The following is a 27,288-nucleotide window of genomic DNA, read 5'->3' as shown; positions in this document are numbered from 1 at the left end:
GTTAAATAGTTTTTAAAAGTTATTTATAGTTTATTTAATTATTGGGATGTTTTTTAAAATTTTAATTAAAGTTAAACTAGTCTTTTGGACGCCCGTACTTTTCATGAGTTTGACAGTCTTTACTATCAAACTCATGAATGAGTTTCCCCTCCCCTGATTGGCTGCAGAGTGCTCACCTGATCCCAGCCGGCACGTCGCACTAACTACGCCGCTGGATCAGGTAAGCACATTGCGCCGACATCTGAACCGGGCCTGTGACAGGAAATGCAAGCAGGCCCGGGCTTCAGATGTCAGCGTGCAGGGTGAGTGCAGATCGGGGGCTTGCACGCGCGGCAAGCTCCCGATCCTAATTTCAGGGCCAATGTGTTGTTTTCAGATCCCAATGGCATGCTGATAATGGGGGCAGATTTTAACTCCGAGCACTTTTCTGGCAGGAAATTGCTTTGGTGAATGCTTAGGAGAGGCAGCAGGAGGCCACGGTGATTTTAATCACCAGAACAGCAGAACGGATGTAAAGAGGATGCAGAGCGGCTGCTTGCAGGAGAAGATTGGGCGGCCATTGGCTGCCTGCAGTCTTCCAAGTAAGTGGCGGGGAGAAGGTTTCTGGAAGACCCTGTGGGAGTGAAGTGGGAGAGGGGTTCCGGACCAGGGGAGAGGAGGTTGTGACTTTCCTTGTGGGGCTCCGCAGGAGCACTCCTACTCGTCCTGGACCCACAAAGGAAAATCTGAAGGGCCTATTCTGTCTTCAAACCAGCTGCAGACCTGCTTCTGCATAGTGGGAAAATCACAACGTCTTCCTTGCTCAGATCCACAGTTAAAATTGCATTGCGGTCCTATGGATAATATCAGATCCCAACTTGTATAAAATATGAAATCCCCTCTGCTTTAGGCAGGCGCTCACAGAAATTTGCAGGTTATTATCATAAATGGTCGGGATCTAAGTGGATATGTTGTAAGGGGTTTTCCTCGAGAGATTTCCCTGAGGTTTCTCTCTCTAGAGGCCTCTCTCTCTCTTGCACAGTAAAAACTTGAGTGGTTCGACCCACTCACCCCTTAGATTCTATACTCTGGACTTAGGGGCAGGAACTACAATGTAGAGAAAACTCTTGTAGACCAAGTTTGATGAAACAAATTGAAATTTTAATGCATAAGGAAAAATATCAAATCAAATGCAAGCAGATAAGAGAGTACATGGGAGGGAAAAACACACAAACAAATCATAACGACACAGTACTAACTAAGGCAAATACAGGCATCTTATACTCTACAAAGATCATCATGAAATAAGGAAACACACGGAACATCGAGGGACAACAACTCATGTTAATTGTACCCTTAACTCCACCCCCTTATTAAACCTATCTAGATCTGATTGTGAAGGTCCAGAAACATGCTCACCAATCCCACTAGGAAGTGCGAGGTTTTGAAATCGAGTCTGTGTTTGGTCATTTCAGGCGTTTTGTCTCCACGTGGATCGTGGAACCCCTGCGAGCTGCGCCGCACCTCTCTCCTGAGGTGGGGGTCGGGGGCGGCTGGACACCGGCGGGCCTGGATGTCGGCGGGGTCGAGGATCGTCGGCTCGACCCTGTTTAGAGGAGCCTTGGGCTGGCTCCCATCGCTTCTTCAGTTTTTTATCTCTTCTCCCGAGCCGGAGTGGCTGGAAGGTTTCTTCTCTTGGGACCTTTATTTTATTGTCTCTTCTCCCAAGTTAGGTCGATGGCCTCTCGTTCCGGCAACTGCCCGGGGATGGTCGATGATCTCCCAATGTGTTTCCCCGGGGCGGGACGCCGGCTTCGAGATGGCCTTCTCGATGTTGGCTTTCTTCTTCCTCTTGCGAGTGCCTGCTTCTTCTTCTGAATGTGTCTTCCGTCTGAGCTCAAGCTGCAAGCTTCCTTTCAACTCAGTAACTCTCCAAGCTTGCCCCAACTGCCAAAAAGTCTCTCCAGATATAACTTTCTTCCAGAAACTTCCGTCTCCCGCCCAAAATCAAGTTAGTCTTTGTTTTATTTTTGGCAGGCTGGGAGCACAGTGGGGTAGTTATTATATTTAAAAATGTCTTAAACGGCCGGTAAAGGCCCATCTCTGGTCTGGAATTACCTCCATTGTTTTTAATGTCCTGCTGATCTCGTTATCTAGTCCTGGGTGCTGTTCTCATGAATATGAAATTGTCCCCTTTTGTCTGGGTCAACATTTTGATGGCCTCTGTCTCCAGGCCGATCTTGACTGGATCTGCATCTAATTCATATGCATACGTGTGGGTCTGGTTTCGTTCTTTCAGAAACGGCTTCCAGAACTTGCTGTAGGTTGAATCCACAAAGCTCTCTGAGGTTGCGCAGGAACCATTTTAAAGTGTCCCAATAAGCTGGTCACATGGTATGGTGGCCATTTTGTATGCCCCTTTTTTTCTGGGCTTCTTTTAAAACAGTCTTTAAAATCATTGTTAGATCCGTGATTCTGAGAGTATGATGTTTTTCAATAACCACAAGGAGGCTGTAACTTAACAATCAACAGGTATTTACTGGAGTAGGGTAGTCTCAAGACTGGGGTACAGAGGCATGCTCAAGGCTTATATACAGGTGTGGTCACTGCCGGTACTACAGTATACAGGAGCTGTAAAAGTAGTTCTCTCTTAAAGGTACATACACCACAATTCCTCCCCTTTTAGATTAGTAGTACCCATAATATTCAAATAACAATTAACACTTTAACATGTACATTAAACAACAATAGTCCATTTATAGATTCAGTCTTTGGGGTGGCTTCCTGATCCTTTCGGGATAGCGCCTTTCCTGACGTTCTTGTTCTTGGTGCGGAGGCGATTCTGGCCCCTTTTCGTCGGTTATTTCATCTGTCTCCACTGCTACTGTTTCTGAGGTAGATGCTACCGGTATGTCGGGTTCACCCCCAGGGACGCGAGACATGGGGTTGACTTGTTCCTGTGACGCTAAGATCTGATCGACGTGGCGTCTCACAATGTTCTCCCCCGACATCCACTGTGTACATTAATGGCCCCTGCCTTGTGCATATCATTCCGGGTTGCCATTTCTCTGTTCAGTAGTCATGGGCCAAGACTGGTTGTCCTACGTTGAAGCTCCTTGTCGGCTTCTCATTGATGTGCTGGAATTGTTTATCTTCAACATTTCTTCGCACATTTGGTCTGAACAAGTCCAGACGAGATCTCAACCTTCGGTTAAAGAACATCATGGCCGGGCTCTGGTTGGTAACTGTATGTGTCACGTTTCGGTAGGCTAATAAGAAATTGTCCACCTTATGCTGCAGTGGAATTTCATCGTCGCACATGGCCTTTATCGCCTTTTTAAAGGTTTGTACGAACCTCTCAGCTAATCTATTTGTGGCTGGATGATACGGGGCGGATGTGTAATGCCTTACCCTATTCCTTCTCATAAATTTTCAAAACTCTTCGGACACAAACTGTGGTCCATTATCAGAGCAAATCTGCTCTGGCAAGCTGTTCCTGGCAAATATGGTCCGTGGGGCTGCAATCGTCTTCTCTGTAGTGGTTGAGGACATTTTTATCACCTCAGGCCATTTCGAATGAGCATCCACTGCTATTAAGAACATTGAGTCCATGAATGGACCAGCGAAATCAATATGCTCCCGTTGCCATGGAGAGGAGGGCCACTCCCATGGGTGTAGAGGGGCATGTGGTGGTGCATTTTGGACCTTCTGGCATCCTGAGCAGCTCTTGGTTAGGTCTTCGATTTGTTGATCGATTCCTGGCCAGCACACATAAGCCCTAGCTAGGCTTTTCATTTTCACTCCCCCCAGGTGACCTTCATGGAGCTCATTTAGCACTCTCTCCCTTAACTTAGGTGGAATCACCACTCTGGATCCACACATCACTGTCCCCTGGCATACTGACAGCTGTTCTCTTCTGGATGAGAATGCTGGCAACAGTGAGTCGCCATGTGTTGGCTATCCCCTCACCGTCAAATCAGATACCCGTGACAGCGTCGGATCATTGCGGGTCTCCTTCTCTATATCCGCGTTCGTTACTGGCAATCGTTCAATTATTGACGAATAAAATATCTCGATAGGGTCCACTGCTGGTGCTTCCTCCACAGTAGGCAGTGGCAGGTGGGATAGTCCATCAGCGTTTCCATGCTGTTTCGTGCCTTTATATTCTATTTCATATTGATTCGCCCCTAGAAACAGGGACCATCTTTGTAACCGTTGTGCAGTCATCACTGGAACGCCCTTCTTAGGATTAAAGATGGAGACAAGTGGTTGGTGGTCAGTCAGCAAGGTGAACTTCTGCCCATGCAGATAGTGGTTGAATTTTTTTACTCCCCATACTAGGCTGAGGGCCTCCCTGTCAATCTGGGCGTAGTTGCGCTCGGCTGAGGTTAGTGACCGAGACGCAAAGGCTACTGGCCTCTCCAACCCGTCTGGGAATTTGTGCGACAGCACCGCTCCAATACCATAGGGTGATGCATCACATGCCAAACGAATTGGTAGTGCTGGGTTGAAATGGGCCAACACCTCTTTTGATGTGATCAATTCTTTACACTTCTGGAAAGCTCGTCTACGTTCGTCATTCCACTTCTATGGTATCCCTGTTTGCAGTAGGGTGTTCAGTGGGTGTAATACCGTGGACAAATTTGATAAGAACTTATGGTAGTAGTTTACCAGCCCGAGGAACGACCTCAGTTGTGACACATTTTCCGGTGCTGGAGCCTTGATTGCTGCCTCAATCTTTTCAGGGGACTTATTTAACCCCTCTTCATCGATGACGTGGCCACAATACGAGATCTGCTTCTGGAAAGACTCGCACTTGTGGTGATTAGCTCGTAGCCCATATTCCTTTAATCTGGTGAGTACCTTCTCCAAGTTGGCGAGGTGATCACTGTCATTTTCGCCCGTGACCAGGATGTCGTCCAAATAACACTGGGTCCCTGGAATCCTCTTGCAGGACTTGATCCATCGCCCTTTGCCAAATAGCCGGAGCCGATGCTACACCGAACACCAGCCGGTTGTATTGATAGAGACCTTTATGAGTGTTGATCGTAAGATATTGTTTCGAGGCTTCTTCTACCTCCATTTGCAAGTACGCCTGGGCTATATCAATTTTGGTGAAGCGTTTACCTCCAGATAGCGAGGGGAAAATATCCTCAATTCGTGGAAGCGGATATTGTACCGTGTGAAGGACTGGGTTCACTGTCACCTTAAAATCGCCACAGATGTGAACCTTCTTTGGTTCCCCAGGCGTATTACTCAACGACCTCTTCATTACAGCAACGATGGGTGTAGCCCACTCGCTCCAGTCTACTTTGGACAGTACTCCTGAATGTTCCAACCCTTCCAGCTCTGCTTCGACAGCTGGTCTGATCGCATAAGGCACTGGTCTGGCCTTAAGAAACTTTGGGCTTGCATTTTCCTCTATTTTAATCGTTGCTGTTATGCCTTTTAGTGTTCCGAGTCCCTCCTGGAACACTTCTTTTGCGTCAGTTAGCATTTTTGACAGTCGTCCAGGTGTGACGTCGTCATCCTTTTTGGCCTCAACCTTCAGTGCCTGTATGGAATGCCAATCTAATTGTATCTTCCGGATCCATTCACGTCCTAGTAGTGGTGGTCCTCCATCTGGCAATACATATATATGTCCATTTTAGGTATTTCCTGGCCTTTATATATCACTTTCACCCTTATTTTTCCTTTGGGGTAGACCTTTTACCCCGTGTACGTCTTCAAGACAATCTCTGTAGCTTTCAAGGGTATATGTGAAAATAGCCGCTTGTAGTCTCTTTGGTTTATGACTGTTAGGGCTGATCCTGTGTCCAATTCCATTTTCACTTGGACTCCGTCTATCTTGAGTGTAACCCAGATAGTCTGGTGATCCTCCATTTTGGTTACCTTATGTAGTTTCAGACAACCCAGCTCCTTGCTTCCGGAGTCTGTGTCACTTTTCTGTTCACCTGAACTACTGTCCATCACCTTGTGTACCTTTTTGTACTTCTCCTGTGGAGATTTCTTACTGTTGGTTTTCTTCCCAGACCTGCAGACTCTTGCTATGTGTCCTGCTTTTCCACACTGTCTGCACACTTGGTCCTTGAACCAACAATCCTTCTGGTCGTGTGTTGTTCTGCCGCAGCGATTGCACTTCCCTGTCCCATAGGGCATTTCATTGGTACCATATTCTTGCGGTCTCCGTTGTATCTCTGCAGCGCCCCTTGCGGCTGCTTCGTGTGACACTGCCATGCTGAAAGCCTTGTCCAGCGTAAGATCCTTTTCTGATAGAAGCTGTTTCTGGATTCCTTCACTTTGCAGCCCACACACAAACTTGTCCCTTAACGTATCTGCTAGTCCCGCTCCAAACTGGCAGTGTTTCGATAGCTTGCGCAGTTCCGTTAGGTACTCAGCATTGCTTTCGTCTTTGTGTTGGTTCCTTTTATGGAACTTAAATTGTTCTGCTATCAACAGCGGTGTGGGGTTTAAGTGGCCCTGTAGGATTTCTACTATGCTTTTGAAATTCTTGTTCACAGGCTGCTCTGGGATTATTAGGTTTCGCAGTAACCCATAAGTTTTTGCACCCATGGAATTTAACAAAACCAGTGCTTTCCTAGCATCTGGCACTTCATTCGCCCTGCAGTACACCTCAATACGTTCCACATATGTCGCCCAATCTTCGACTTCATTGTCGAACGTAGAGATACTGCCACTCTTCGGCATCCCTGGGTGTGATTTAACTGTCAAAAATGGCATCTCCCGCGCTTCCCCTTCTTCTCCGCTGGCACAAAATGGCGTCTCCCGCGCTTTGCTTCCTTCCCGCGCTTGCCCTTCTTCTCCGTTGCGGCTTCTAAAAATGGCGTCTCCCGCGCTCTTCCTTCTTCTCCGCGGCTCAATGGCGTCTCCCGCGCTCTCCCTTCTTCTCCCCGCGGACGCGGTTCAGCCCTTGAGCCCTGGCTGTGCTCTGCGCGTTCTTTTTTTTTTGTGCGCCTCTCCCGTTTCCGCCGCTCGGTCCTGAACCCGGCTGCTGCTTTACCCTCTCTCTCTCCATTTTGTTTTTCCTCGACGCCGCTCGGTTTTCAACCCCCGGCTGCGCCCTGTGCGCTTCACCCTCTGTCTTACCCCATCAACGCTGCTCGGCTTTCTCTCCGCCGTCGGTCGGCTCCAGCCGCCGCTGTCCGGGAAGGGTCTGCGCTGTACCTGTCGTCAGTCTGTTGCTGATCATCGTGGCTGGGGAACCAAGCCCGGCTCTCCACAGCCTCCCCTGTGATGTTCACTCTCTGCCAGACGACTGGGCGGTTGCTCGTGGTCGACGCCCATGCTTCTGGCCTCCACTTTCTTTCACCCACCTCCCGGAGCGAATCCTCGAAGGGAAATGCAGAGTTGCAGGTAGATTTGAATCAACACTCGTCGCCACTGTTAGATCCGTGATTCTGAGAGTATGATGTTTTTCAATAACCACACAGATGCTGTAACTTAACAATCAACAGGCATTTACTGGAGTAGGGTAGTCTCAAGACTGGGGTACAGAGGCATGCTCAAGGCTTATATACAGGTGTGGTCACTGCCGGTACTACAGTATACAGGAGGTGTAAAAGTAGTTCACTCTTAAAGGTACATACACTACAATCATGGCCTCTTCTGCCATTTGACCCTTTTAATACAAAGTCCAATTTTGCAAATCCTACATTCCCCTCTGATGTTATTGTCACTTGCTTGAAGTATCATAATTCTGGATGAGCAAAATTTTCTGGCCTTCCACAATCTAACCATCCCCAGTATTTACCCATCTATGACCCCACGGCACATGCTTTTCCCATTTCAGAAAAATCTAGTGTACATTAAGCATCTATAGATGGCAATACCTTGGAGTTAAAAATCTAACAACTTACTTCCAGGCATGGAGGGGGTCCTTATACCCCTACATCCCCTAGTGCATACACATTACCTTCTAATAATAACATCACATCTAATAAGACGTCAATCATAAAATAAAGTACACACACGAAAAATTCAAAATGCACATGAATACATATCAAAAAATAATACAGAGGAGGGAGGGAAAACTTTAACTTTATACAAAGCAGCAAAAATCTAAACGGGTGTCTCTTCTTCTACCCGCACATAATGCTCCCTTCATTCCCCTCTATTCTCGTACTTTTGCGAATGTTTGACCTTTTTACAGTGTACAAACAGTAAATAAACTACAATGACAACCTGGCACACTACAAGAATGTGGGAGGCTATCCTAATCCAAGAAGGGACTTCTATATTAGTGAACAGGTTCCACCATGGTGGGGTCACTATATCCAATATGTCTGCCCCTATCTCTAAAGTCTTCTGCTCCAGTGTGTAGAAGTGTTTCTGTGAAACAACAACGGCTTTTAATATCTGGGTGAGGTGTTCAGGGAGAGGGGGAATGATATATCCAAAATGTGCAACGAAACGCTGCAGATCGGTGAAATTCTCTTTAACAGTGATGTGAACCGTGGAAGGTTCAGAAATGGGGACAATTCGCTCTTGGGCCACTTGAACTTCTGCCCTGGGCTTGAAACAGAAGCTGCTGTCACTAACCGGACACCAACCGTGCTGTCCATGTTGGTATTGGGGCGCTGCAGTGGTGACACAGTATGTCCCACCTCCAATATATGCCACCTGCGGGGGCACATGGCCTTGTGCCATTGCCTCCATGGTGGAATTTATAGGCTTCGCACCAGCAGTTCTGAACCCGCACTGTGGTTTTGAATGGGCATTCAAGTGCTGGGGACACAGGATGATGTGTGCTCCCCGGCTCTGGCACCCCGAGAGGTTGTTACCCGTCATTGCATGCTCCCATCGAATGACGTAAGGTGGGACCCCCGTGTAGCAAATGTGCGCACCCCCCTGAATGACTCCAATGTTCTCCACCCTGTATACTGGGGCGGGTTTTGCTGTCTTTCTCATCACCGGCATTCTTACCACTATACCCATAATGGTGTGATTAGACCGTCCACAGTCCACTGGGACTGGGTAGGCCTCTGAAGCTAGTCTGAGCTGGCACGGACTCAATGTATTCTCAAAAGGGTGGAGGGCTGCGAGGTGCTTGTTGCTGATCCAGGAGGGGACTAAACCTTGTTTTAAATGCTCCAGATTACTGCGGCCCTCACCCAGTAACCACGCCCCGTATAGCACACAAGCTTCGTTCTGCGCAGCCTGATCGGACGCATTCCGATCCTCCCTAATGAGGGCATTTACTGTTCTGGCGTGTTTCTCCAGCTCAGCTATTACCTCTTTTAAGTGTAGTGTCATGGCCTGGTCCTCATGTAACTCAGAACCCACTACCTTATTCTCATCAGTCAGTATCTTTCTCAAATGTGTTTTTAAACCATTGATCTGGGTTTGCAGCTCCACGTCATCCAGTGTGTTGATGACGGAAGTTCCTGTATTAAACGCTGTGAAAATATCATTTACTGCACCCCTTCTTTGTCTCCCTACTCTGTCCAAGACCTCATGTGGTGTGGTGTACAATTCGGCTCTGTCGACATCGGCAAAGTCGAATTCGTAAAACTGTTTAAACATGTTTGTTAACAGGACCTGGTGTAATTGCTCCGTTTCCCTGGGGCACCACGCTGGCAATCGTACCTCGGTGAGGTTTAAAATCACCGAAGCCACCGCGTAGTGGACCCCTTGGTACAATACCTGACCTGTGGGTACCAATACCAATCTGTTCCCGGGTCCCTTTGTCATGGTGGGGCACCCTTCTTTGAGGGCTTTAGCTACTGGAATTGTGGGCAGGGGCTTGCGGGGTCGGGTGATGAGCTCAGTGGCGTTTACTGGGACCTGAGAGTATGGGACTCCGCACACCCATGTGCTGATGTCCCACCTCATTCCTTGCCCAGCATCCTGCCACTGTCTTTGGAAAAAGATGGAGACGCCTGTGGGGCAAGCGCGTTCTGAACCCCACATACAGATGTAGATCCCCTCATCTGGTTCCCACCATTTGTCCCAACAGACACTCAACCCCCCGTGAGTTCCCGTTTTTGTCCAATGGGTGTTATTACCCAATCTCTCCCATTCCACCGTTGAATTCTTCATGGTGCTGCTCAAATTGCGCAGCCACCACCAGCGGTCCAAAGGTACATGTCCATGGCAAACAAGGCAAATCTTCTTGCCCACGGTGACGCTGATCCTGGGTGCAATGACCCGCACCCTGGGGCACATCAGAGACGTTTCTCTGTATGCAAACCCCGTCTGGCTGGAGTATTCTGTAGAGTTCGACCCCAGCCAGCCTGGCCATCTCCCTTCATGGAAGTAGGCAGCAGTCTCTTCAGCGTCCCGTGAGCCGGTTCCGTCAGTCGCGATGGGGCCTCTATTTCCAGAGCACCCATAGATCGTGGCGTCCTTGGTGCGGCCCCGATAGGCCCAGCTCCATCCGATCATCACGAACGCGACGAGGATCCCTCTCATCTTTCTTCTGGTTCCTGCAATAAATCAAACAATATAGCTAGGCTCCCGAGAGATTCTGGCTTAGGTGACGGCATGATCGGATCTTTCGACCTCGATCCAAAAAAACAACACACACACTGGGCAGATTTAAAACTACTTAAACTCTAATCATTTTAATATTTACACACCTTAAACTTAAACCTAAACTTATGTACAGCGCCGCCCGTCCCCGGGCGGCTTGCCTAATCCCTGATTGGACTGCAGCTTGCCGCTCCCTGTGGCGGGGCTGCAGTGACCTGTGGCTTGGGTTCCCCGCAGCCTTTTGCTGTTAATCCGGGACTGTGTTTTTTCAATGATTTCTGAAGTCGGCGTTTACTGGGAGCGGGGGAATCGGGCCAAGGTTTTACTGGCTGAGGCGTACGAGTCGACCTGCGAAAAGGTACTTTGGGCGTGGCTCCCTTAGCGAGTGGACCTTCGGGTGGGACCTTAGCTCTCACAGCCCATGGCTCTTCCACGACTGTGGGCTTCGGCGCCCTCCCCTCAGGCTCCGCCCCTTCGGGAATTGGGCCTGTGGCAGACGGCTCCTCCTCACCTGTCCCTAGAGGTGGAGAATCTCTGCCCCCAATTTCTACCTCCCCCACGCTCGAGTCGAGGGCGGGACCTCCGTCCTCCGACTCCACCTCCTTCACAATCATGTCGAGGGCGGGACCTTGTTGTTCGGGCCCCTCCTCGTCCGAGTCCCAGGCCATCGGAGAAGGCTCCCCCAAGGTGGACGGGACCTCCTCTCCTTCCAAGCAGGCTACAACGCCAGCTTGTGTGGTCTGTGACTCATCGCGCGCCTCAGGCTGAGGATCTTTATCCTCAGACCTGGCTTCGGTTGCTGATATACTCGCACCCGGTTTAAACAGTTTGCACCGCTTCATGCGAAACCACTTGTTGCGTCGGGACACCTCCACTGTGCGAGTGGCGTAGACCGGTGGATTTTCCACCGATTCCGGCCCATCCTCCTGGTCTACAGCTCTCTCGCCAGTGCATAGGGTTAGACCCAAGAACTTTACTTCTCGCCGGCCAACCCGCGCCTTCATAGGGTTTTCCTTAACACTTTCTGTTGTGTATGTACCTTTAAGAGAATAACTGGTCTCAGGCTGCAGTACCGGCAGTGACCACCCCTGTATAAAAGGCGCTAGTAAGCCTCTGTAGTTTCAGTTTCCCGATTGACTCCTTTCAGTAAAGACTTGTTTTGTTCAACTCCTGCTGTCCATGTGTCAATCATACACGGACATAATACTGGCGACGAGCAGATACAAATTACCTACAGTCTGCACCACCTCCTGGGATCCATTCCTGCAGCGAAGTGAGCAGAGGTCGAGGCCAGAAGGAAGAAAGAAGCAGTAGAAATGGGCGTCGACCATGGGCATCCGCCCCTGTGTTAGCAGAGTTGAAGATTGCTGGAGAAGCTGTCGAAAGCGGGGCCTGGTTCCTGTCGACGGTGCTTCAGCTAATCGCGCTGGTGGCAGGTAGTACACTGATCCTTCCTGGGCTGCGGTGGTCGTGAACTCGAGCAGGTGGCTTGCAACGGGGCCGAGCAGCATTGTCAGGAAGAGGAGAGAGAGAGGGTGGAGCACACAGGGCGCGGCCGGTGCTACGAAGCTGGGCTGCGTATAGACCCATGAAGAGGGAGGCAAGAGTCCCACAGGGTTGTTCCACGATGGGAAAATAATTTTTAAAAAGAAATATTAAACGCGCAGGAAACCGCGAGGAGCTGCAGGTTGCAACGGAAACCACGGAAAGCAGCGCTAGCAACAGCGGGGAAGAAGGCAAAAGCACGGGAGGCGCCATCTTAATCAGCGGGGAAGAAGGCAAAGCATGGGAGGCGCCATTTTGTTAAACCGGGGAAGAAGGCAAAGCGCGGGAGGCGCCATTTTAGATTTTCAAGATGCCGAAGACTGGCTGTATCACTGCCTTTGATAATACAATAGAGGACTGGACAACGTATGTGGAAAGGGTCGAGGTATATTGCGAGGCAAACGAAATAGCCGATGAGAAAAAGGCATCGGTATTGCTAAACTTAATGGGCGCTAGAACGTACGGCCTATTGCGGGGCATGATTACTCCAGCCAAACCGAAGGCGAAGAGTTTTAACAAAATTGTTGCTGTCCTACAGGAACACCTAAACCCTGCACCGCTGTTGATAGCCGAAAGATTTAAATTCCACAGGAGAACTCAGCATAAAGATGAGAGCAATGCTGAGTACCTTACGGAACTACGCAAGCTATCAAAGCACTGCCAGTTTGGAGCAGGACTGGCAGATACACTACGGGACAAATTTGTCTGTGGACTCCTGAGTGAAGGAATCCAGAAGAGGTTACTCTCAGAGAAAGAGCCGACGCTAGATAAAGCTTTCAGCGTGGCATTGTCGTACAAAGCAGCAGCCAGGGGAGCTGCGGAAATTCAACAAAAGCCACAGGAATATGGCACCCACGAAATGACACGGGGATTTGCAAAATGTTATCGCTGCGGCAGAACTAACCATGACCAGAAGGACTGCTGGTCCAAGGACAAAATATGCAGGCAATGCGGAAAGATGGGACACATTGCACGAGTTTGCAGGTCTGGGAAGAAGACCAGCGACAACAAAAAGGCTACTAAGGAACTGTACAAGAAAGTACAAAAGATGACGGACAGTAGTTCCGAAGACCAGATGAGCGATAGTGAATCCGGGAACAGGAGACTAAGCTGTCTCAAACTTCACAATGTAATCGCAAAAGAGGATCACCGAACCATTTGGGTCACCCTCACGATAGCAGGCTCCCAAGTTAAAATGGAATTAGATACAGGATCAGCGCTAACCGTCATGAATCGACGAGACTACGAGTGGCTATTCTCACACATACCCTTGAGAGAGACATCCATCGTCTTGACGATGTATACGGGGCAAAAAGTATACCCCAGAGGAAAAATAAGGGTGCCTGTCGAATACAACGGCAAGAAAATACGGAAATTGTATCTCTACATATTGCAAAATGGTGGACCACCGTTATTGGGACATGAATGGATCAGGAAGATAAGCTTAGATTGGCACTCCATTCATGCAATGACGGTGGACGGTAAAAAAAATGAAGACGTCACTCCTGGACGATTGTCAACAATCTTAGCTAACGCCAAAGAGGTATTTCAACAAGAACTGGGCACTCTTAAAGGCGTAACCGCCTCGATAAAAATAGAAGAGAATGCAATTCCCAAGTTTTTCAAAGCAAGACCGGTACCATATGCAATTCGCCCAGCCGTCGAGGCAGAGCTGGAGAATCTGGAGAAGGCAGGCGTGTTGTCTAAGGTCGACTGGAGCGAGTGGGCGACACCCATCATTCCTGTCATGAAGAAAACGTTAAGCAATAAGTCTGAGGAGCCAAGGAAGGTTCGCATCTGTGTGGATTTCAAGGTGACGGTGAACCGAGTCCTTCACACAGTACAATATCCTCTTCCAAGGATAGAAGACATCTTCGCCTCACTGTCTGGAGGGAAGCATTTTACAAAAATTGACCTAGCACAAGCATATTTGCAGATGGAGGTTGAAGAATCCTCTAGAAAGTATCTCACGATAAACACTCACAAAGGTCTTTACCAGTATCATCGATTGGTATTCGGAGTAGCATCGGCTCCGGTGATATGGCAAAGAGCGATGGAACAAGTCCTGCAAGGGATTCCGGGGACTCAGTGTTACTTGGACGACATCCTTGTGACAGGTGAAGATGACAGTGAACACCTTAACAACCTAGAACAGGTGCTCACTAGACTACGGGAACATGGGCTACGAGCCAACTGCCCCAAGTGCGAGTTTTTTAAGAAACAGATATCGTATTGTGGCCACGTGATTGATGAAGAGGGGTTACATAAGTCCCCTGACAAAATTGAAGCGGTTGTTAAGGCCCCAGCGCCTGAAAATGTGTCGCAACTGAGGTCATTCCTCGGATTGGTGAATTACTACCATAAGTTTTTGCAGAATTTATCGACAATCCTGCACCCACTGAACGCCCTGCTACGAACGGGAGTAGCATGGAAATGGAGCAATGACTGTAAGCGGGCCTTTCAGAAGAGTAAGGACTTAATCACTTCAAGAGAAGTATTGGCTCACTACAACCCAGCACTGCAGATCAGACTGGCGTGTGATGCGTCTCCCTACGGCATTGGGGCGGTACTGTCACATAAATTCCTTGATGATTTAGAGAGGCCGATAGCTTTTGCGTCACGCTCGTTAATTTCTGCCGAGCGTAACTACGCCCAGATTGACAGAGAGGCCCTCAGCCTAGTGTGGGGGGTGAAGAAGTTCAATCACTACCTGCACGGTCAAAAATTTACTCTACTAACCGATCATTAACCTCTTGTTTCCATTTTCAACCCTCAGAAGGGCGTACCGATAATGACAGTGCAACGGCTGCAGAGATGGTCCCTTTTCCAAGGGGCACACCAATATGACATCGAGTACAAAGGAACTAAACAGCATGGGAATGCTGATGGATTGTCACGCCTACCGTTGCCGACGGTGGAAAAAGAAGACCTTGCAGTGGATCCAATGGAGTTATTCCACTCGACCATAGTTGAATGTCTCCCTGTGACGAATGCAAACATAGAAAAGGAAACACGGAATGACCCGACACTATCACGGGTCTATGATTTAACGGTGAAGGGATGGCCAGCACATGGCGAACCACTGCTGCCAGCATTCTCGCCGAGAAGAGAACAGCTGTCAGTGTGCAGAGGAACCTTGATGTGTGGATCCAGAGTAGTAATTCCACCTAAGTTGACGGATATAGTGCTCAATAAGCTTCATGAGCGTCATCTGGGTGGGGTAAAAATGAAGAACTTAGCCAGAGCGTTTGTGTGGTGGCCGGGAATCAATAGAGAAATCGAAGAGATGACCAAGAGCTGTGCAGGATGCCAGAAGGTCCAAAACGCCCCACCACAAGCTCCTCTACATCCATGGGAGTGGCCCTCATCTCCATGGCAAAGGGTGCACATTGATTTTGCTGGTCCCTTCATGGACTCGATGTTTTTAATTGCGGTGGATGCACATTCAAAGTGGCCAGAGGTAATAAAAATGTCCTCAACCACCACAGAAAAAACTATCACAGTTTTACGAACTATATTCGCCAGGAATGGGCTGCCTGAACAGATTTGCTCCGACAATGGACCACAGTTTGTGTCTGAAGAGTTCCGGAGGTTCTTAAAGAACAATGGTGTTAAGCATTACACATCTGCCCCATATCATCCAGCCACTAATGGATTGGCCGAGAGGTTTGTTCAAACATTCAAGAAGGCTATCAAGGCAATGTGTAATGAAGATATACCCCTACAACATAAGGTGGACACATGCGGTTACCAACCAAACTCCAGCCATGATGTTCTTCAATCGAAGACTACGATGCCGCTTGGATTTGGTTAAGCCAAACGTCCGAAGAGATGTGGAGAACAGCCAGTTTCAGAATATGAATGAAAGGCCGACCAGGAGTTTTAAGATAGGTCAACCAGTTTTGGCCCGGGACTACCGCACTGAGAAATGGCAGCCAGGAACGATTTGTACACGACAAGGACCTCTCATGTATACCGTGGACGTTGGGGAGAGCATTGTAAGATGACATGCTGACCAGATTCTAGAGTCACTGGAAAACGTCAACTCCACACCACGATCTGATACACCTGGTAATGAAGTCGACGTACCAATTGCAGCTACCGCAGAATCGGTGATATTGGAAGCAGATGAACCAAACAACGACATTGATCCCGACTCAACCTTGCCAGAGGAACCTGATACCCCAAAGAGGCGTTATCCAGACAGAATAAGGAAGCCTCCTTAAAGACTGAACTTATAATTGGTTAAACTTAACCAATGTATCTAGCAACCGTAATTGTGATTGTAATTAGTTATCATTTAGTTGTTAAATGAATGTTATGTACTGTTTATCTAAAAGGGGAGAGAATAACTGGTCTCAAACTGCAGTACCGGCAGTGACCACCCCTGTATAAAAGGCGCTAGTAAGCCTCTGTAGTTTCAGTTTCCTGATTGACTCCTTTCAGTAAAGACTTGTTTTGTTCAACTCCTGCTGTCCGTGTCTCAATCATACACGGACATAATACTTTCTATCTCCTTCACACTCGTACCCGCTCCCCAGAGACAATGATTTCTTAGGTCCACGTGGATCCCGTGGGCTACCAAGAAATCAGACCCCAGGACTCCCGTTCCACCTCCCACCTCCCACTTCATCAGGGTACACTTCCACGTGGTGCGGAGTGGTCCTAAACGAATGGAGAGGGGAAGGGAATGTGCGCCAGCCTGTTCTTTGCCCGTGAAGCCCGACAGAAGATATTGGACCCTGGTGGACAGAGGCGAGGCGGTGGGGTTATCTGCGTGGATTACGGTGCATGATGCTCCCGTGTCCAACAGATAGGTTCCCTTCACCTCCTCCACCTCCATCTCCACGAAGGGTCATCTCTGTAAAGTCTGTGGGTTGTATAGCGAAGTAATACACAGACTACAAGAGTAACTTAAACAGGACTTTACTATTCGAAGGTCAGGGCGAATCTGCCCAATAAATTCTGCCACAGCACTTATATACCAGTGTGGTCACCGTCGGTATTACAGTATACAGCAGCCAGGATAAAGTAGTGCCACACCTAAAATAGTTCTCTTAAAGGTGGACGGTTACATACAATAGTTCTCTTAAAGGTAGAACAGTTACATACACTACAATCCTCCCTTTTTAGCTTACAACATACTTATTCCCCATTAACACAACATCATAACATATCCAACTTCATGTTACAACAGTTCACAGAGGTAGTCTCTGCGGAAACAGTTCACAGATTCAGTCTCTGCGGGAAACAGTTCACAGATTCAGTCTCTGATCTTCTTGACTCGGTCCGGACCACGCCTCCGTGGTGTAGTCGGGTCACCTTGCTAGAGGGACTCATCCCATAGTCCTTCCCTAGACTTAACAGCTTTACTTCCATCACTTCTGAACCAGCATTGCTGACTTTTTAAAACAAACAAAAAACAGTTGGATTGCCTTGGGAAATTTTCCTACCTTCCAACTGATTTGGCTCCGTTCGGGGGACCATGTGTGTGATCGGGTAGAGGTAATAATGGTTCAGATGGTTATCATCTTCTGCTTCGTCTTTTCCTTTTTTGCTTCTTGGAGACTCTCGGGGCTCCATTGTCAGCTGCCAGCTGTAACGCCACCATCTCCCTATGTTCCTTAGACTTTAAGTGATTCATCCTGATTTCGGCACTTTGGGGGTTCTCGGCACAAGCTGGGCAGACCAGGTCCTCGTAATATTCAGTGTCACTCAACAGATCATGGTAATATTCGGTGTCGTCCTGAGCTAGGCCAGCGAGAGGGTCTTCTATTTCCTCCTTACCCAGCTGGACGTTAGCCGACTTTTGTTCCAAATCCCGACATCTGTCCTGAAGAGACTTCATCATGCGTTCAGATTCATCCCGCTTTTTCTGGGCTTCCTGCAAGTCTTTTACTAATGACCTCATTTGTGATTTCAATACTTCAACTTCATTCGGAGATTGATTGATCGGACTATTCAATCCCTCTACTGCAGTAGCTGTTTCAGTATTCTGTTGTTCTACATTGCCGTGCGTCAGTGTACTTTTGGCATCCAAGGGCTGTTCTGCTGCAGACTTCTCAGTCTGGGTTGCCACCTCAGCTCTTCCAATGACTTTTGAGAGCTCCCTTCCCTTTGAAGATTGAGGCTCGTATTTAAGTTTTTCCCATTTTAGAGTTTTATCCCTCAGCATATGAATGAGTTGGCTGACTGTTAACTCTTCTGCCATCATCCCTTTTCCATTAACTACAGGGCTGTTTATAACCTTGCCCTGGAGGAGTTGCCTGACTGTTAACTCTTCTGTCCTCATCCCTTTTCCATTAGCTGCAGGGCTGTTTCGAACCTTGTCCTGGGGCTCCTTTGCTGCTTCTACTTCGCCATCATCCGCAGCCCCCATCATTCGAATTTCCACTAATGAATCGTCCGGTGATGCTGCACCCAACTTCAGTAGGAGCTCGGAAGTCATGTCGACCAACTCAGCTTTTTCTGCCTGCAACCTGCTAACAAGCGCCTTCAGTTGCGGCACATCTTGTTCCACCGGATTGGAGCACGCCCCTTCAGAAGCCGAATCAGCTTTGATTCGTTTGGCCTCCTCGTGCAGACGGTTTGTGTGCTCCTGCTCCCTTTTCTTCCCCAGCTGCTTCTGTTGTCTTTCCAGATTCTCCCATTCGGTATCATAGAACTTTTTCATTGCTTTCATCTCTTGCTCGAGACGGCAATTCAATTGTTCTAATTGTTGTCGTAATCTGAAATAAGTTTGCGTTCGAGCTCGATGTTCCTCAGTAATATATATGTCTGTAACTTGAACAGACTCAGAATTCTCTGTCAAGCTATGTTGTTGTTGTTCAGAGGAATTCTGTTCTGAAACTTTGTTCTCCTCTGGAGCATAAGCCTTTATGCCCACATTCGTTCTACCAACCTTAGTCAGCAAGTTCATTTTAGACTTGTCTTTCATGCTTGGGCTGGTCTTATCGTCATCCGTTTCAGAGTCTGAGCTGATTGTCTGCCCCGAGTCCTCACTCGTTATTGCTTTGAGGTAGTGCCATTCCATGCCTATTTTCTTGATCCACTCCCGTCCTAGAAGTGGTGGTCCTCCCTCAGGTAGTACGTATAAGTCCATTCCGGGGTGTTCTTTGCCCCTGTCTCTCACCTTGACTCTTATCTTTCCCATGGGGTATACTTTATGCCCCGTGTATGTCTGCAATACGAACTTGGTATCTCTCAAGGGTATATGTGAGAATAGCCGGTTGTAATCCCTTCGATTTATGACTGATAGGGCTGATCCAGTGTCCAATTCCATTCTCACTTGGACTCCGGCTATTTTTAGCATGACCCAGATAGTTTGTAGGTCAGCTTCCTTACTCACATTATGAATTCTCAGACTACCCAGTTCCTGGCCGCTTGGGTCTGAATCCGAATTCTGTTCATCTGAACTCTTCTCAACCACCTGGTGTACTTTGTTGTACTTTTCCTGTGATGGCTTTTTTTTTTTGGTTGTTGGTCTTCTTCCCTGACCGGCATACTTTGGCTATGTGACCCAGTTTGCCACATTTCCTACAGTCCTGGTTTTTAAACCAGCATTGGTTCTGGTCGTGTGTTGTCTTCCCACAACGATAACATTTCGTTGCACCCGAAGTAATTTGATCCACACTGAGGACCGCTGCCTTCAGCTGCATTTCCGCAGTTCCTTTCGCTGCGGCTTCGTGTGATGCTGCAATAAGGACAGCCCTATCCAGTGTAAGGCCGTTCTCTTCGAGCAGTCGCTTTTGCGTTCCTTCCTTCGACAACCCGCACACGAACTTGTCTCGCAATGCCTCTGTCAGATTTCCTCCAAACTGGCAGTATTTCGCTAGCCTACGCAGTTCGACCAAGTATTCCGCGTTGCTTTCCTCTTTCCGTTGCGTTCTCGCATAAAATTTGAATCGTTCCGACAACATCAGCGGTGTGGGGTTCAAGTGATCCTTCAGAACAGCAACAATATTATCGAAGGTTTGATCCACCGGTTTAACTGGTGCTAGAAGATGCTTCAATAGCCCGTATGTCTTCGCCCCCATCGGGTTTAGCAAGGTTATAGCTTTATCATCATCCTCTATTTTATTGGCCTCACAATATATCTCAATGCGTTCTACATACGTGGCCCAATCTTCTACCTCGAAATCGAAATCGTTGATGTTACCACGCTTAGGCATCTTCACCTCCCTGATAAACAACAACGAAATATTTCTTTAACTCTTTTTTATTTATTTATTTATTTATTTTTCCAAGATGGCGGTTTCCCCGCGCTTATCTTCTTTCCCCGCCCCTTTCAAAATGGCGGTTCCCGCTTCTGTCTTTTTCTCCGCCTACTGGCGGCTTCCCGCGGTTTCCCGCGCTTATCTTCTTTCCCCGCCCACTTTCAAGATGGCGGTTCCCGCTTTTCTTCCCCTGGCGGGAGGGGTAAGCTTTTCCCTCGGGCGACGGCCGCTGGCTTTCGGGGTTCGCAGCCTGCTCTTCGGCTTCAGCGCGTTCCCTTCTCTCGGCCGGGCAACCGGCTCTGGGTACAACCCGTTGACGGCGAACGGTCTCAGCCGCTGGCTGGATCTCACTCAGTCTCCCTCGCTCGGGCTCTGTCTCTCCGGTGTTGGGTACAACCCGTTGACGGCGAACAGTTTCAGCCGCTGGGCTGGATCTCGCTCAGTCTTCCTCAGGCTCTGTCTCTCCCGCTTGCGCGGCTCTCGCTCGCTCTCTCTCGGGCTCTGTCTCTCCCGTTCACGCGGCTCTCGCTCGGGCTCTGTCTCTCCCGCTCGCGCGGCTCTCAATCGCGCCTCCCAGCCCTCTCGCAGTCTGGTGCTTCCCTCCCCAGCTGCGGCTGAGTTCTCCGCGATTTATTTATTTTATCTCTTCCCGCGCCTTACGATCCCGGTCGCAGCGCTTCGTGGCCTCGGTCACTGTCCGACCTTTTTCACCCAATCGCTCCTCCCAGCCTCTCGCAGTCCGGTGCTTTCCTCCCCGGCTGTGGCTGAGTTCTCCGTGGCTTATTTATGTTTATATCTTCCCGCGCCTTACGATCCCGGTCGCAGCGCCTCGTGGTCGCGGTATTTGTCCGGCCTTTTTCGCCGTCGCGGTCTAGTCGTCTCACGACGCTCCCCAGCCCGCTTGTACCGCGGCTTCTGCTCCACGCTGCCCCAGTCTCAGCGCCTCTGGGCCCGACTTCTGTCCAGCTCCTTTCCCCCTCGACCGTGGTCGAGTGCACCGCCCTTATCCTCCGTTTATTTGTTTCTATTTTCCCTTTACTCACAGTCACCGTGGCCGACTTGCTTCTCGTGTTGATCGGCTCACTCACCACCGTGGCAGAAGGGACAATCTGTGCCTGTTGCTGATGGAAGACTTCGTGTTTGAAATCTTCCTCCTTTCTTGGTCTGCAGACTCGAGTTTTCTCTCAGCAAAACGACGAGGGCGGGTGCCTCTTCTCGACGCTCGTTGACTTCTTCAGAAGTATTGTTGCCGCAGGGTAAGATCGAACTCGTCGCCACTGTAAAGTCTGTGGGTTGTATAGCGAAGTAATACACAGACTACAAGAGTAACTTAAACAGGACTTTACTATTCGAAGGTCAGGGCGAATCTGCCCAATAAATTCTGCCACAGCACTTATATACCGGTGTGGTCACCATCGGTATTACAGTATACAGCAGCCAGGATAAAGTAGTGCCACACCTAAAATAGCTCTCTTAAAGGTGGACGGTTACATACAATAGTTCTCTTAAAGGTAGAACAGTTACATACACTACAGTCTCCATACATCATATCGCAGCGCACACAGGTAGACGGGCTGCGCCGACTCTCGTCACTTGGGTACAGCGATCGGGGTTTCGGGAGCGACAAGGCCGGTGTTGACAGCTATTTTCCCCTGCGAAGTCACCAGAGACCCCATTGTCTCTATGATCGATTCAATCGCAGCGGGATTCATAACTGCACCAGCTCCTTGTGCTGGGGCAGGAGCTACGGCTTGGGTTTGGGCTGGTGCTGGGGCGGTGGTCTGGGCTTGGGCTTGGGCTGCGGGACATCTCCCTTTATTATCCTTCCACGGATTTCTACAGTCTTTGCGCCAATGTCCATCCTTCCCATACCCGTAGCAATTGAGCTTGGCTTGGACAGGGCGATTCCCCTCCTGACGCCACTCCTTCTGGCTTGGGGCTGCGGGTTTTGCCTCATGCACCTTTCCTTTCTGGGGAGGTGTTTCCTGACCTCTACAATTCTTGTACGCTACATTGAGCTGACGGAGCACCGTCTCCTCCATGACACCGGGACCTTGGGGATCAAACCAAGTTCTGGCTAGGGCCCGTATCTCTGGCAAGCTGTTGGTAACCAAACAACGGAACCAATGAACCCGCTGTTCGCCGCTCATTACAGCCTGTTCAGGCATACCTGGACAGCTGCGTCGATACACTGGCCACAGCCTTTCTGCGAAAACCCGTGGGGGTTCTCCAGATAGCTGTACGGTCCCTTCTACGCGGTCGAACGGACTACCGTCGTCCACTCCCATTACTTCTAAAACTTCCTCCCTGAGATCCGCATACCCTCTCCGTCCCCTCTTGCCATCCTCTGAGAGGCACTGAAGGATTGTGGAATCCAGGGAGAAAAGCAACAGTTTCACCTGTTCCTGATCATCACAGTCATTAATGGATGCTGTTTCCTCTATCTCCCTGAAATGAATCGAGGGATCTCCCTTCACTGTGAGTCGTGTGAGGTGGCTCACCATGGGTCTTAATTGCGGGCCAGCGTAGGGCACCACGAGCTGGTTTTGGTGGGGTTCGATACTGCCATCGGCAGCTCTGGTGCCGAGCGGGACACATCGGTGCCGGTCCCGGCTTTGTGACTAGTGGTTCTTCCACACACTCCACCTCGGCTACCTCCTCTTTCGCTACCCCCTCCTTTTCCGACCAAGCCTCACTATAGCTCGGCGGTGCTGAGGGCTCGGTGGCTGGTACCACAATTACCTCAGCTGGAATCGGCTGTTTTGATTCCTTTAAAAATTCCATGTGACTAGCTTTCGGGCTGACGAGACACACCATGCCTCTTGCCTTAACCAGGGCCGTTCTTAGGTCCTCTATGGTCTTTTGGCAGTGGCCGTGGTCTGTGCTCTCAAACCCGTGCTCGAGGGCTAGCTTGTAAGCTGCCTTAACCTCTACAACTCTCTCCTCCTGCGCTCTTAGCTGTTGTGCGATGCGGGCGCTTTTCTCCCGTATCCTCGTTTCATTAATCTTTGCCTCAGTAACCTGGCACTCCAGGTACTCTATCCTAGCCTGATGTTGACTAGCTACCACTTGGCATTCCTGATTCAGCGCGTGAAGCGCTGTGATGAGTTTTTCCCCACCCATGGCCTTTTCCTCTATCTCTGCTGCCTGGGTTGTGATCTTGGCTGCCTGTGCTGCAACGACCCGGTCCAAGATCTGGACCTGCTTCTTGTAACACATCAGCCATACTGCCTTCTCCACTGACTTAGAACATAAGAACATAAAAAATAGGAGCAGGAGTAGGCCAATCGGCCCCTCGAGCCTGCTCCACCATTCAATAAGATCATGGCTGATCTGATCCTAACCTCAAATCTTCTATCACTCTGCATCCACCCGAACCCATGTGATCTCCCGGGAGAGGCGAAAAACCAGATAAAGACCCAATGGCCAATTTGGGAGAAAAAAATCTGGGAAATTCCTCTCCGACCCATCTAGGCGATCGAAATTCTTCCAGGAGATCACTCTGTCCCTATATTTTCTACAGTACTTACCTTCTGTAAAGGCGATCTCCACCCCAGCCAGGAACAGGAATAAAACCATCTCCTGAAATCTAACACAGAATTAGAACACAGTAGGAGCAGAACAAGGCTACACGGCCCCTGGGCCCACTCCACTACCCACAGGGCCATGACCATTCCGAACCCAGACTCATGTCCAATTTCCTGCCCGCTCCCCGTAACCCTTAATTCCCTTTACTTCTAGGAAACTATCTATTTCTATTTTAAATTTATTTAATGATGTAGCTTCCACAGCTTTCTGGGGCAGCAAATTCCACAAACCTACCACCCTCTGAGTGAAGAAGTTTCTCCTCATCTCAGTTTTGAATGAGCAGCCCCTTATTTTAAGATTATGCCCCCTAGTTCTAGTTTCACCCATCATTGGGAATATCCTCACCGCATCCACCCGATCAAGTCCCTTCACAATCTTATATGTTTCAATAAGATCGCCTCTCATTCTTCTGATCTCCAATGAGTAGAGTCCCAATCTACTCAACCTCTCCTCATATGACCACCCCCTCATCCCCGGGATTAACCAAGTGAACCTTCTTTGTACTGACTTGTTATGCTCTTTGCTCTCTGTCCACCTGATAGCTGCGTCCACCGGACGCCCATCCAGCAAGAGATCGGAAATCCACTGTTTAGTGAGATTTACCTTGCCAAAGACATAATCTGCTATCCTCTCATCCATTGCATTTCGACCATTCAAGCTTGGATCTACTACATTGCAATCCTGCTGCCAGAGTCCTGCCGCGGTCTCCATTTTCTGTAAGGGGTTTTCCTCGAGAGATTTCCCTGAGGTTTCTCTCTCTAGAGGCCTCTCTCTCTTGCACAGTAAAACCTTGAGTGGTTCGACCCACTCACCCCTTAGATTCTATACTCTGGACTTAGGGGCAGGAACTACAATGTAGAGAAAACTCTTGTAGACCAAGTTCACAGAAATCACACAGAAATCACAGAAACCCCACAGTGCAGATAGAGGCCATTTCGGCCCATCGAGCCTGCACTGACACATATCCCACCCTATCCCCGTAACCCCACGTATTTAATCCCCCTAACACTAAGGGTCAATTTATCATAGCCAATAAACCTAACCTGCACATCTTTGGACTGTGGGAGGAAACCGGAGCACCCGGAGGAAACCCACGCAAACACGGGGAGAATGTGCAAACTCCACACAGACAGTCACCCGAGGCCGGACTCGAACCCGGGTCCCTGGCGCTGTGAGGCAACAGTGCTAACCACTATGCCACCATGAAACAAAATGAAATTTTATTGCATAAGGAAAAATATCAAATCAAATGCAAGCAGATAAGGGAGTACATGGGAGGGAAAACCACACAAGCAAATCATAACGACACAGTACTAACTAAGGCAAATACAGGCATCTTATACTCTACAAAGATCATCATGAAATAAGGAAACACACGGAACATCGAGGGACAACAACTCATGTTAATTGTACCCTTAAATCCACCCCCTTATTAAACCTATCTAGATCTGATTGTGAAGGGCCAGAAACATGCTCACCAATCCCACTAGGAAGTGCGAGGTTTTGAAATCGAATCTGTGTTTGGTCCTTTCAGGCGTTTCGTCTCCACGTGGATCGTGGAGCCCCTGCGAGCTGCGCCACACCTCTCTCCTGAGGTGGGGGTCGGGGGCGGCTGGACACTGGCGGGCCTGGATGTCGGTGGGGTCGAGGTTCGTCGGCTTGACCCTGGTTAGAGGAGCCTTGGGCTGGCTCCCATCGCTTCTTCAGTTTTTTATCTCTTCTCCCGAGCCGGGGTGGCTGGAAGGTTTCTTCTCTTGGGACCTTTATTTTTTTGTCTCTGCTCCCAAGTTGGGTCGATGGCCTCTCGTTCCGGCAATGGTCCGGGGATGGTCGATGATCTCCCAATGTGTTTCCCCGGGGCGGGACGTCGGCTTCGAGACGGCCTTCTCGATGTTGGCTTTCTTCTTCCTCCTGCGAGTGCCTGCTTCTTCTTCTGAATGTGTCTTCTGTCTGAGCTCAAGCTGCAAGCTTCCTTTCAACTCAGTAACTCTCCAAGCTTGCCCCAACTGCCGAAAATCTCTCCATATATAACTTTCTTCCAGAAACTTCCGTCTCCCGCCCAAAATCAAGTTAGCCTTTGTTTTATTTTTGGCGGGCTGGGAGCACAGTGGGGTAGTTATTATATTTTAAAATGTCTTAAACGGCCGGTAAAGGCCCATCTCTGGTCTGGAATTACCTCCATTGTTTTTAATGTCCTGCTGATCTCGTTATCTAGTCCTGGGTGCTGTTCTCATGAATATGAAATTGTCCCCTTTTGTCTGGGTCAACATTTTGATGGCCTCTGTCTCCAGGCCAATCTTGACTGGATCTGCATCTAATCCATATGCATACATGTGGGTCTGGTTTCGTTCTCTCAGAAACGGCTTCCAGAACTTGCTGTAGGTTGAATCCACAAAGCTGTCTGAGGTTGCGCAGGAACCATTTTAAAGTGTCCCAATAAGCTGGTCACATGGTATGGCAGCCATTTTGTATGCCCCTTTTTTTTCTGGGCGTCTTTTAAAACAGTCTTTAAAATCATGGCCTCTTCTGCCATTTGACCCTTATTAATACAAAGTCCAATTTTGCAAATCCTACAATGTAACCTATTCACTTTTAACTGCCCACCTGCATGGTTTCTGCCGGGTGGGTAGGGTTAAAAATCGATCTCCTCTTGTAGGCTGCATATCCCTGGTTGTGGTGATGTTACCAATGTCACTAGCCAGGGATGCAAAGGTTATCCTTGGTCTCCTAGCAGCCAACCTTGCAGTCATTGCTCTGACTAAAATTGCCGTGCCCTTACTTTCCTGAGGATAAAGGCATCATGGCTGTTGTTAGGGTAAATGGTATTGATATACATGATCTTGTGTTCATGGTCACATACGAGCTGCATATTGAGGGAGTTACATCCTAACAGTGGACGCAGACATAAAGAATGAGGGGTAACCTATTGCCCTTGGACTTTGTGGAACTCAGCCATATGAAAGAAATTCAAAGTGCTGTCATTGGCAATTCAGGCTTGCAGAACAACTCTATCAAAGCTTCTCCACTGAAGCGCAGCCTCCACAGGTTCTGTCCCTCAGGCATATTGAAGTACAATCACCTCAGTCAATATATTGCAGCTTGGATGGTAGTTAATGGTGTGGTGAATGCACCTATAGTACAACCTGACCTGCCAAGTGTTGTGTATGTAATATGTGTGCTACTTTGAACCTATGGACAGGACTGCACTACTTGTTGGGCGTAGTGATACGCAGTACCACTCCTGGCCATAGGGGTATAAATAGTACTGTGGGTACTGATCTCCCCTCAGTTCCCGCCTGTGGGCATGAAGTAAAGACCTATGTATAGTCCCTACCTCCAACCAGTAAAGACCTGTTTGAGTTATACGTTTAAGTCTTTGTGTTAATTGTTCAATACAATACACATACTTAACACTGGCGACGAGTCAGGTTCTTACCCTGCGGCAGTTGAAGAGAGGTTTCAAACATCA

The sequence above is a fragment of the Somniosus microcephalus genome, chromosome 10 (genome assembly GCF_052327205.1).
Source record: "Somniosus microcephalus isolate GS21.2 chromosome 10, FLI_Smic_1.0, whole genome shotgun sequence".
Lineage (NCBI taxonomy): Eukaryota > Metazoa > Chordata > Chondrichthyes > Squaliformes > Somniosidae > Somniosus > Somniosus microcephalus.
The sequence above is the reverse complement of the archived record's forward strand: the minus strand, read 5'-3'. Positions refer to the sequence as shown.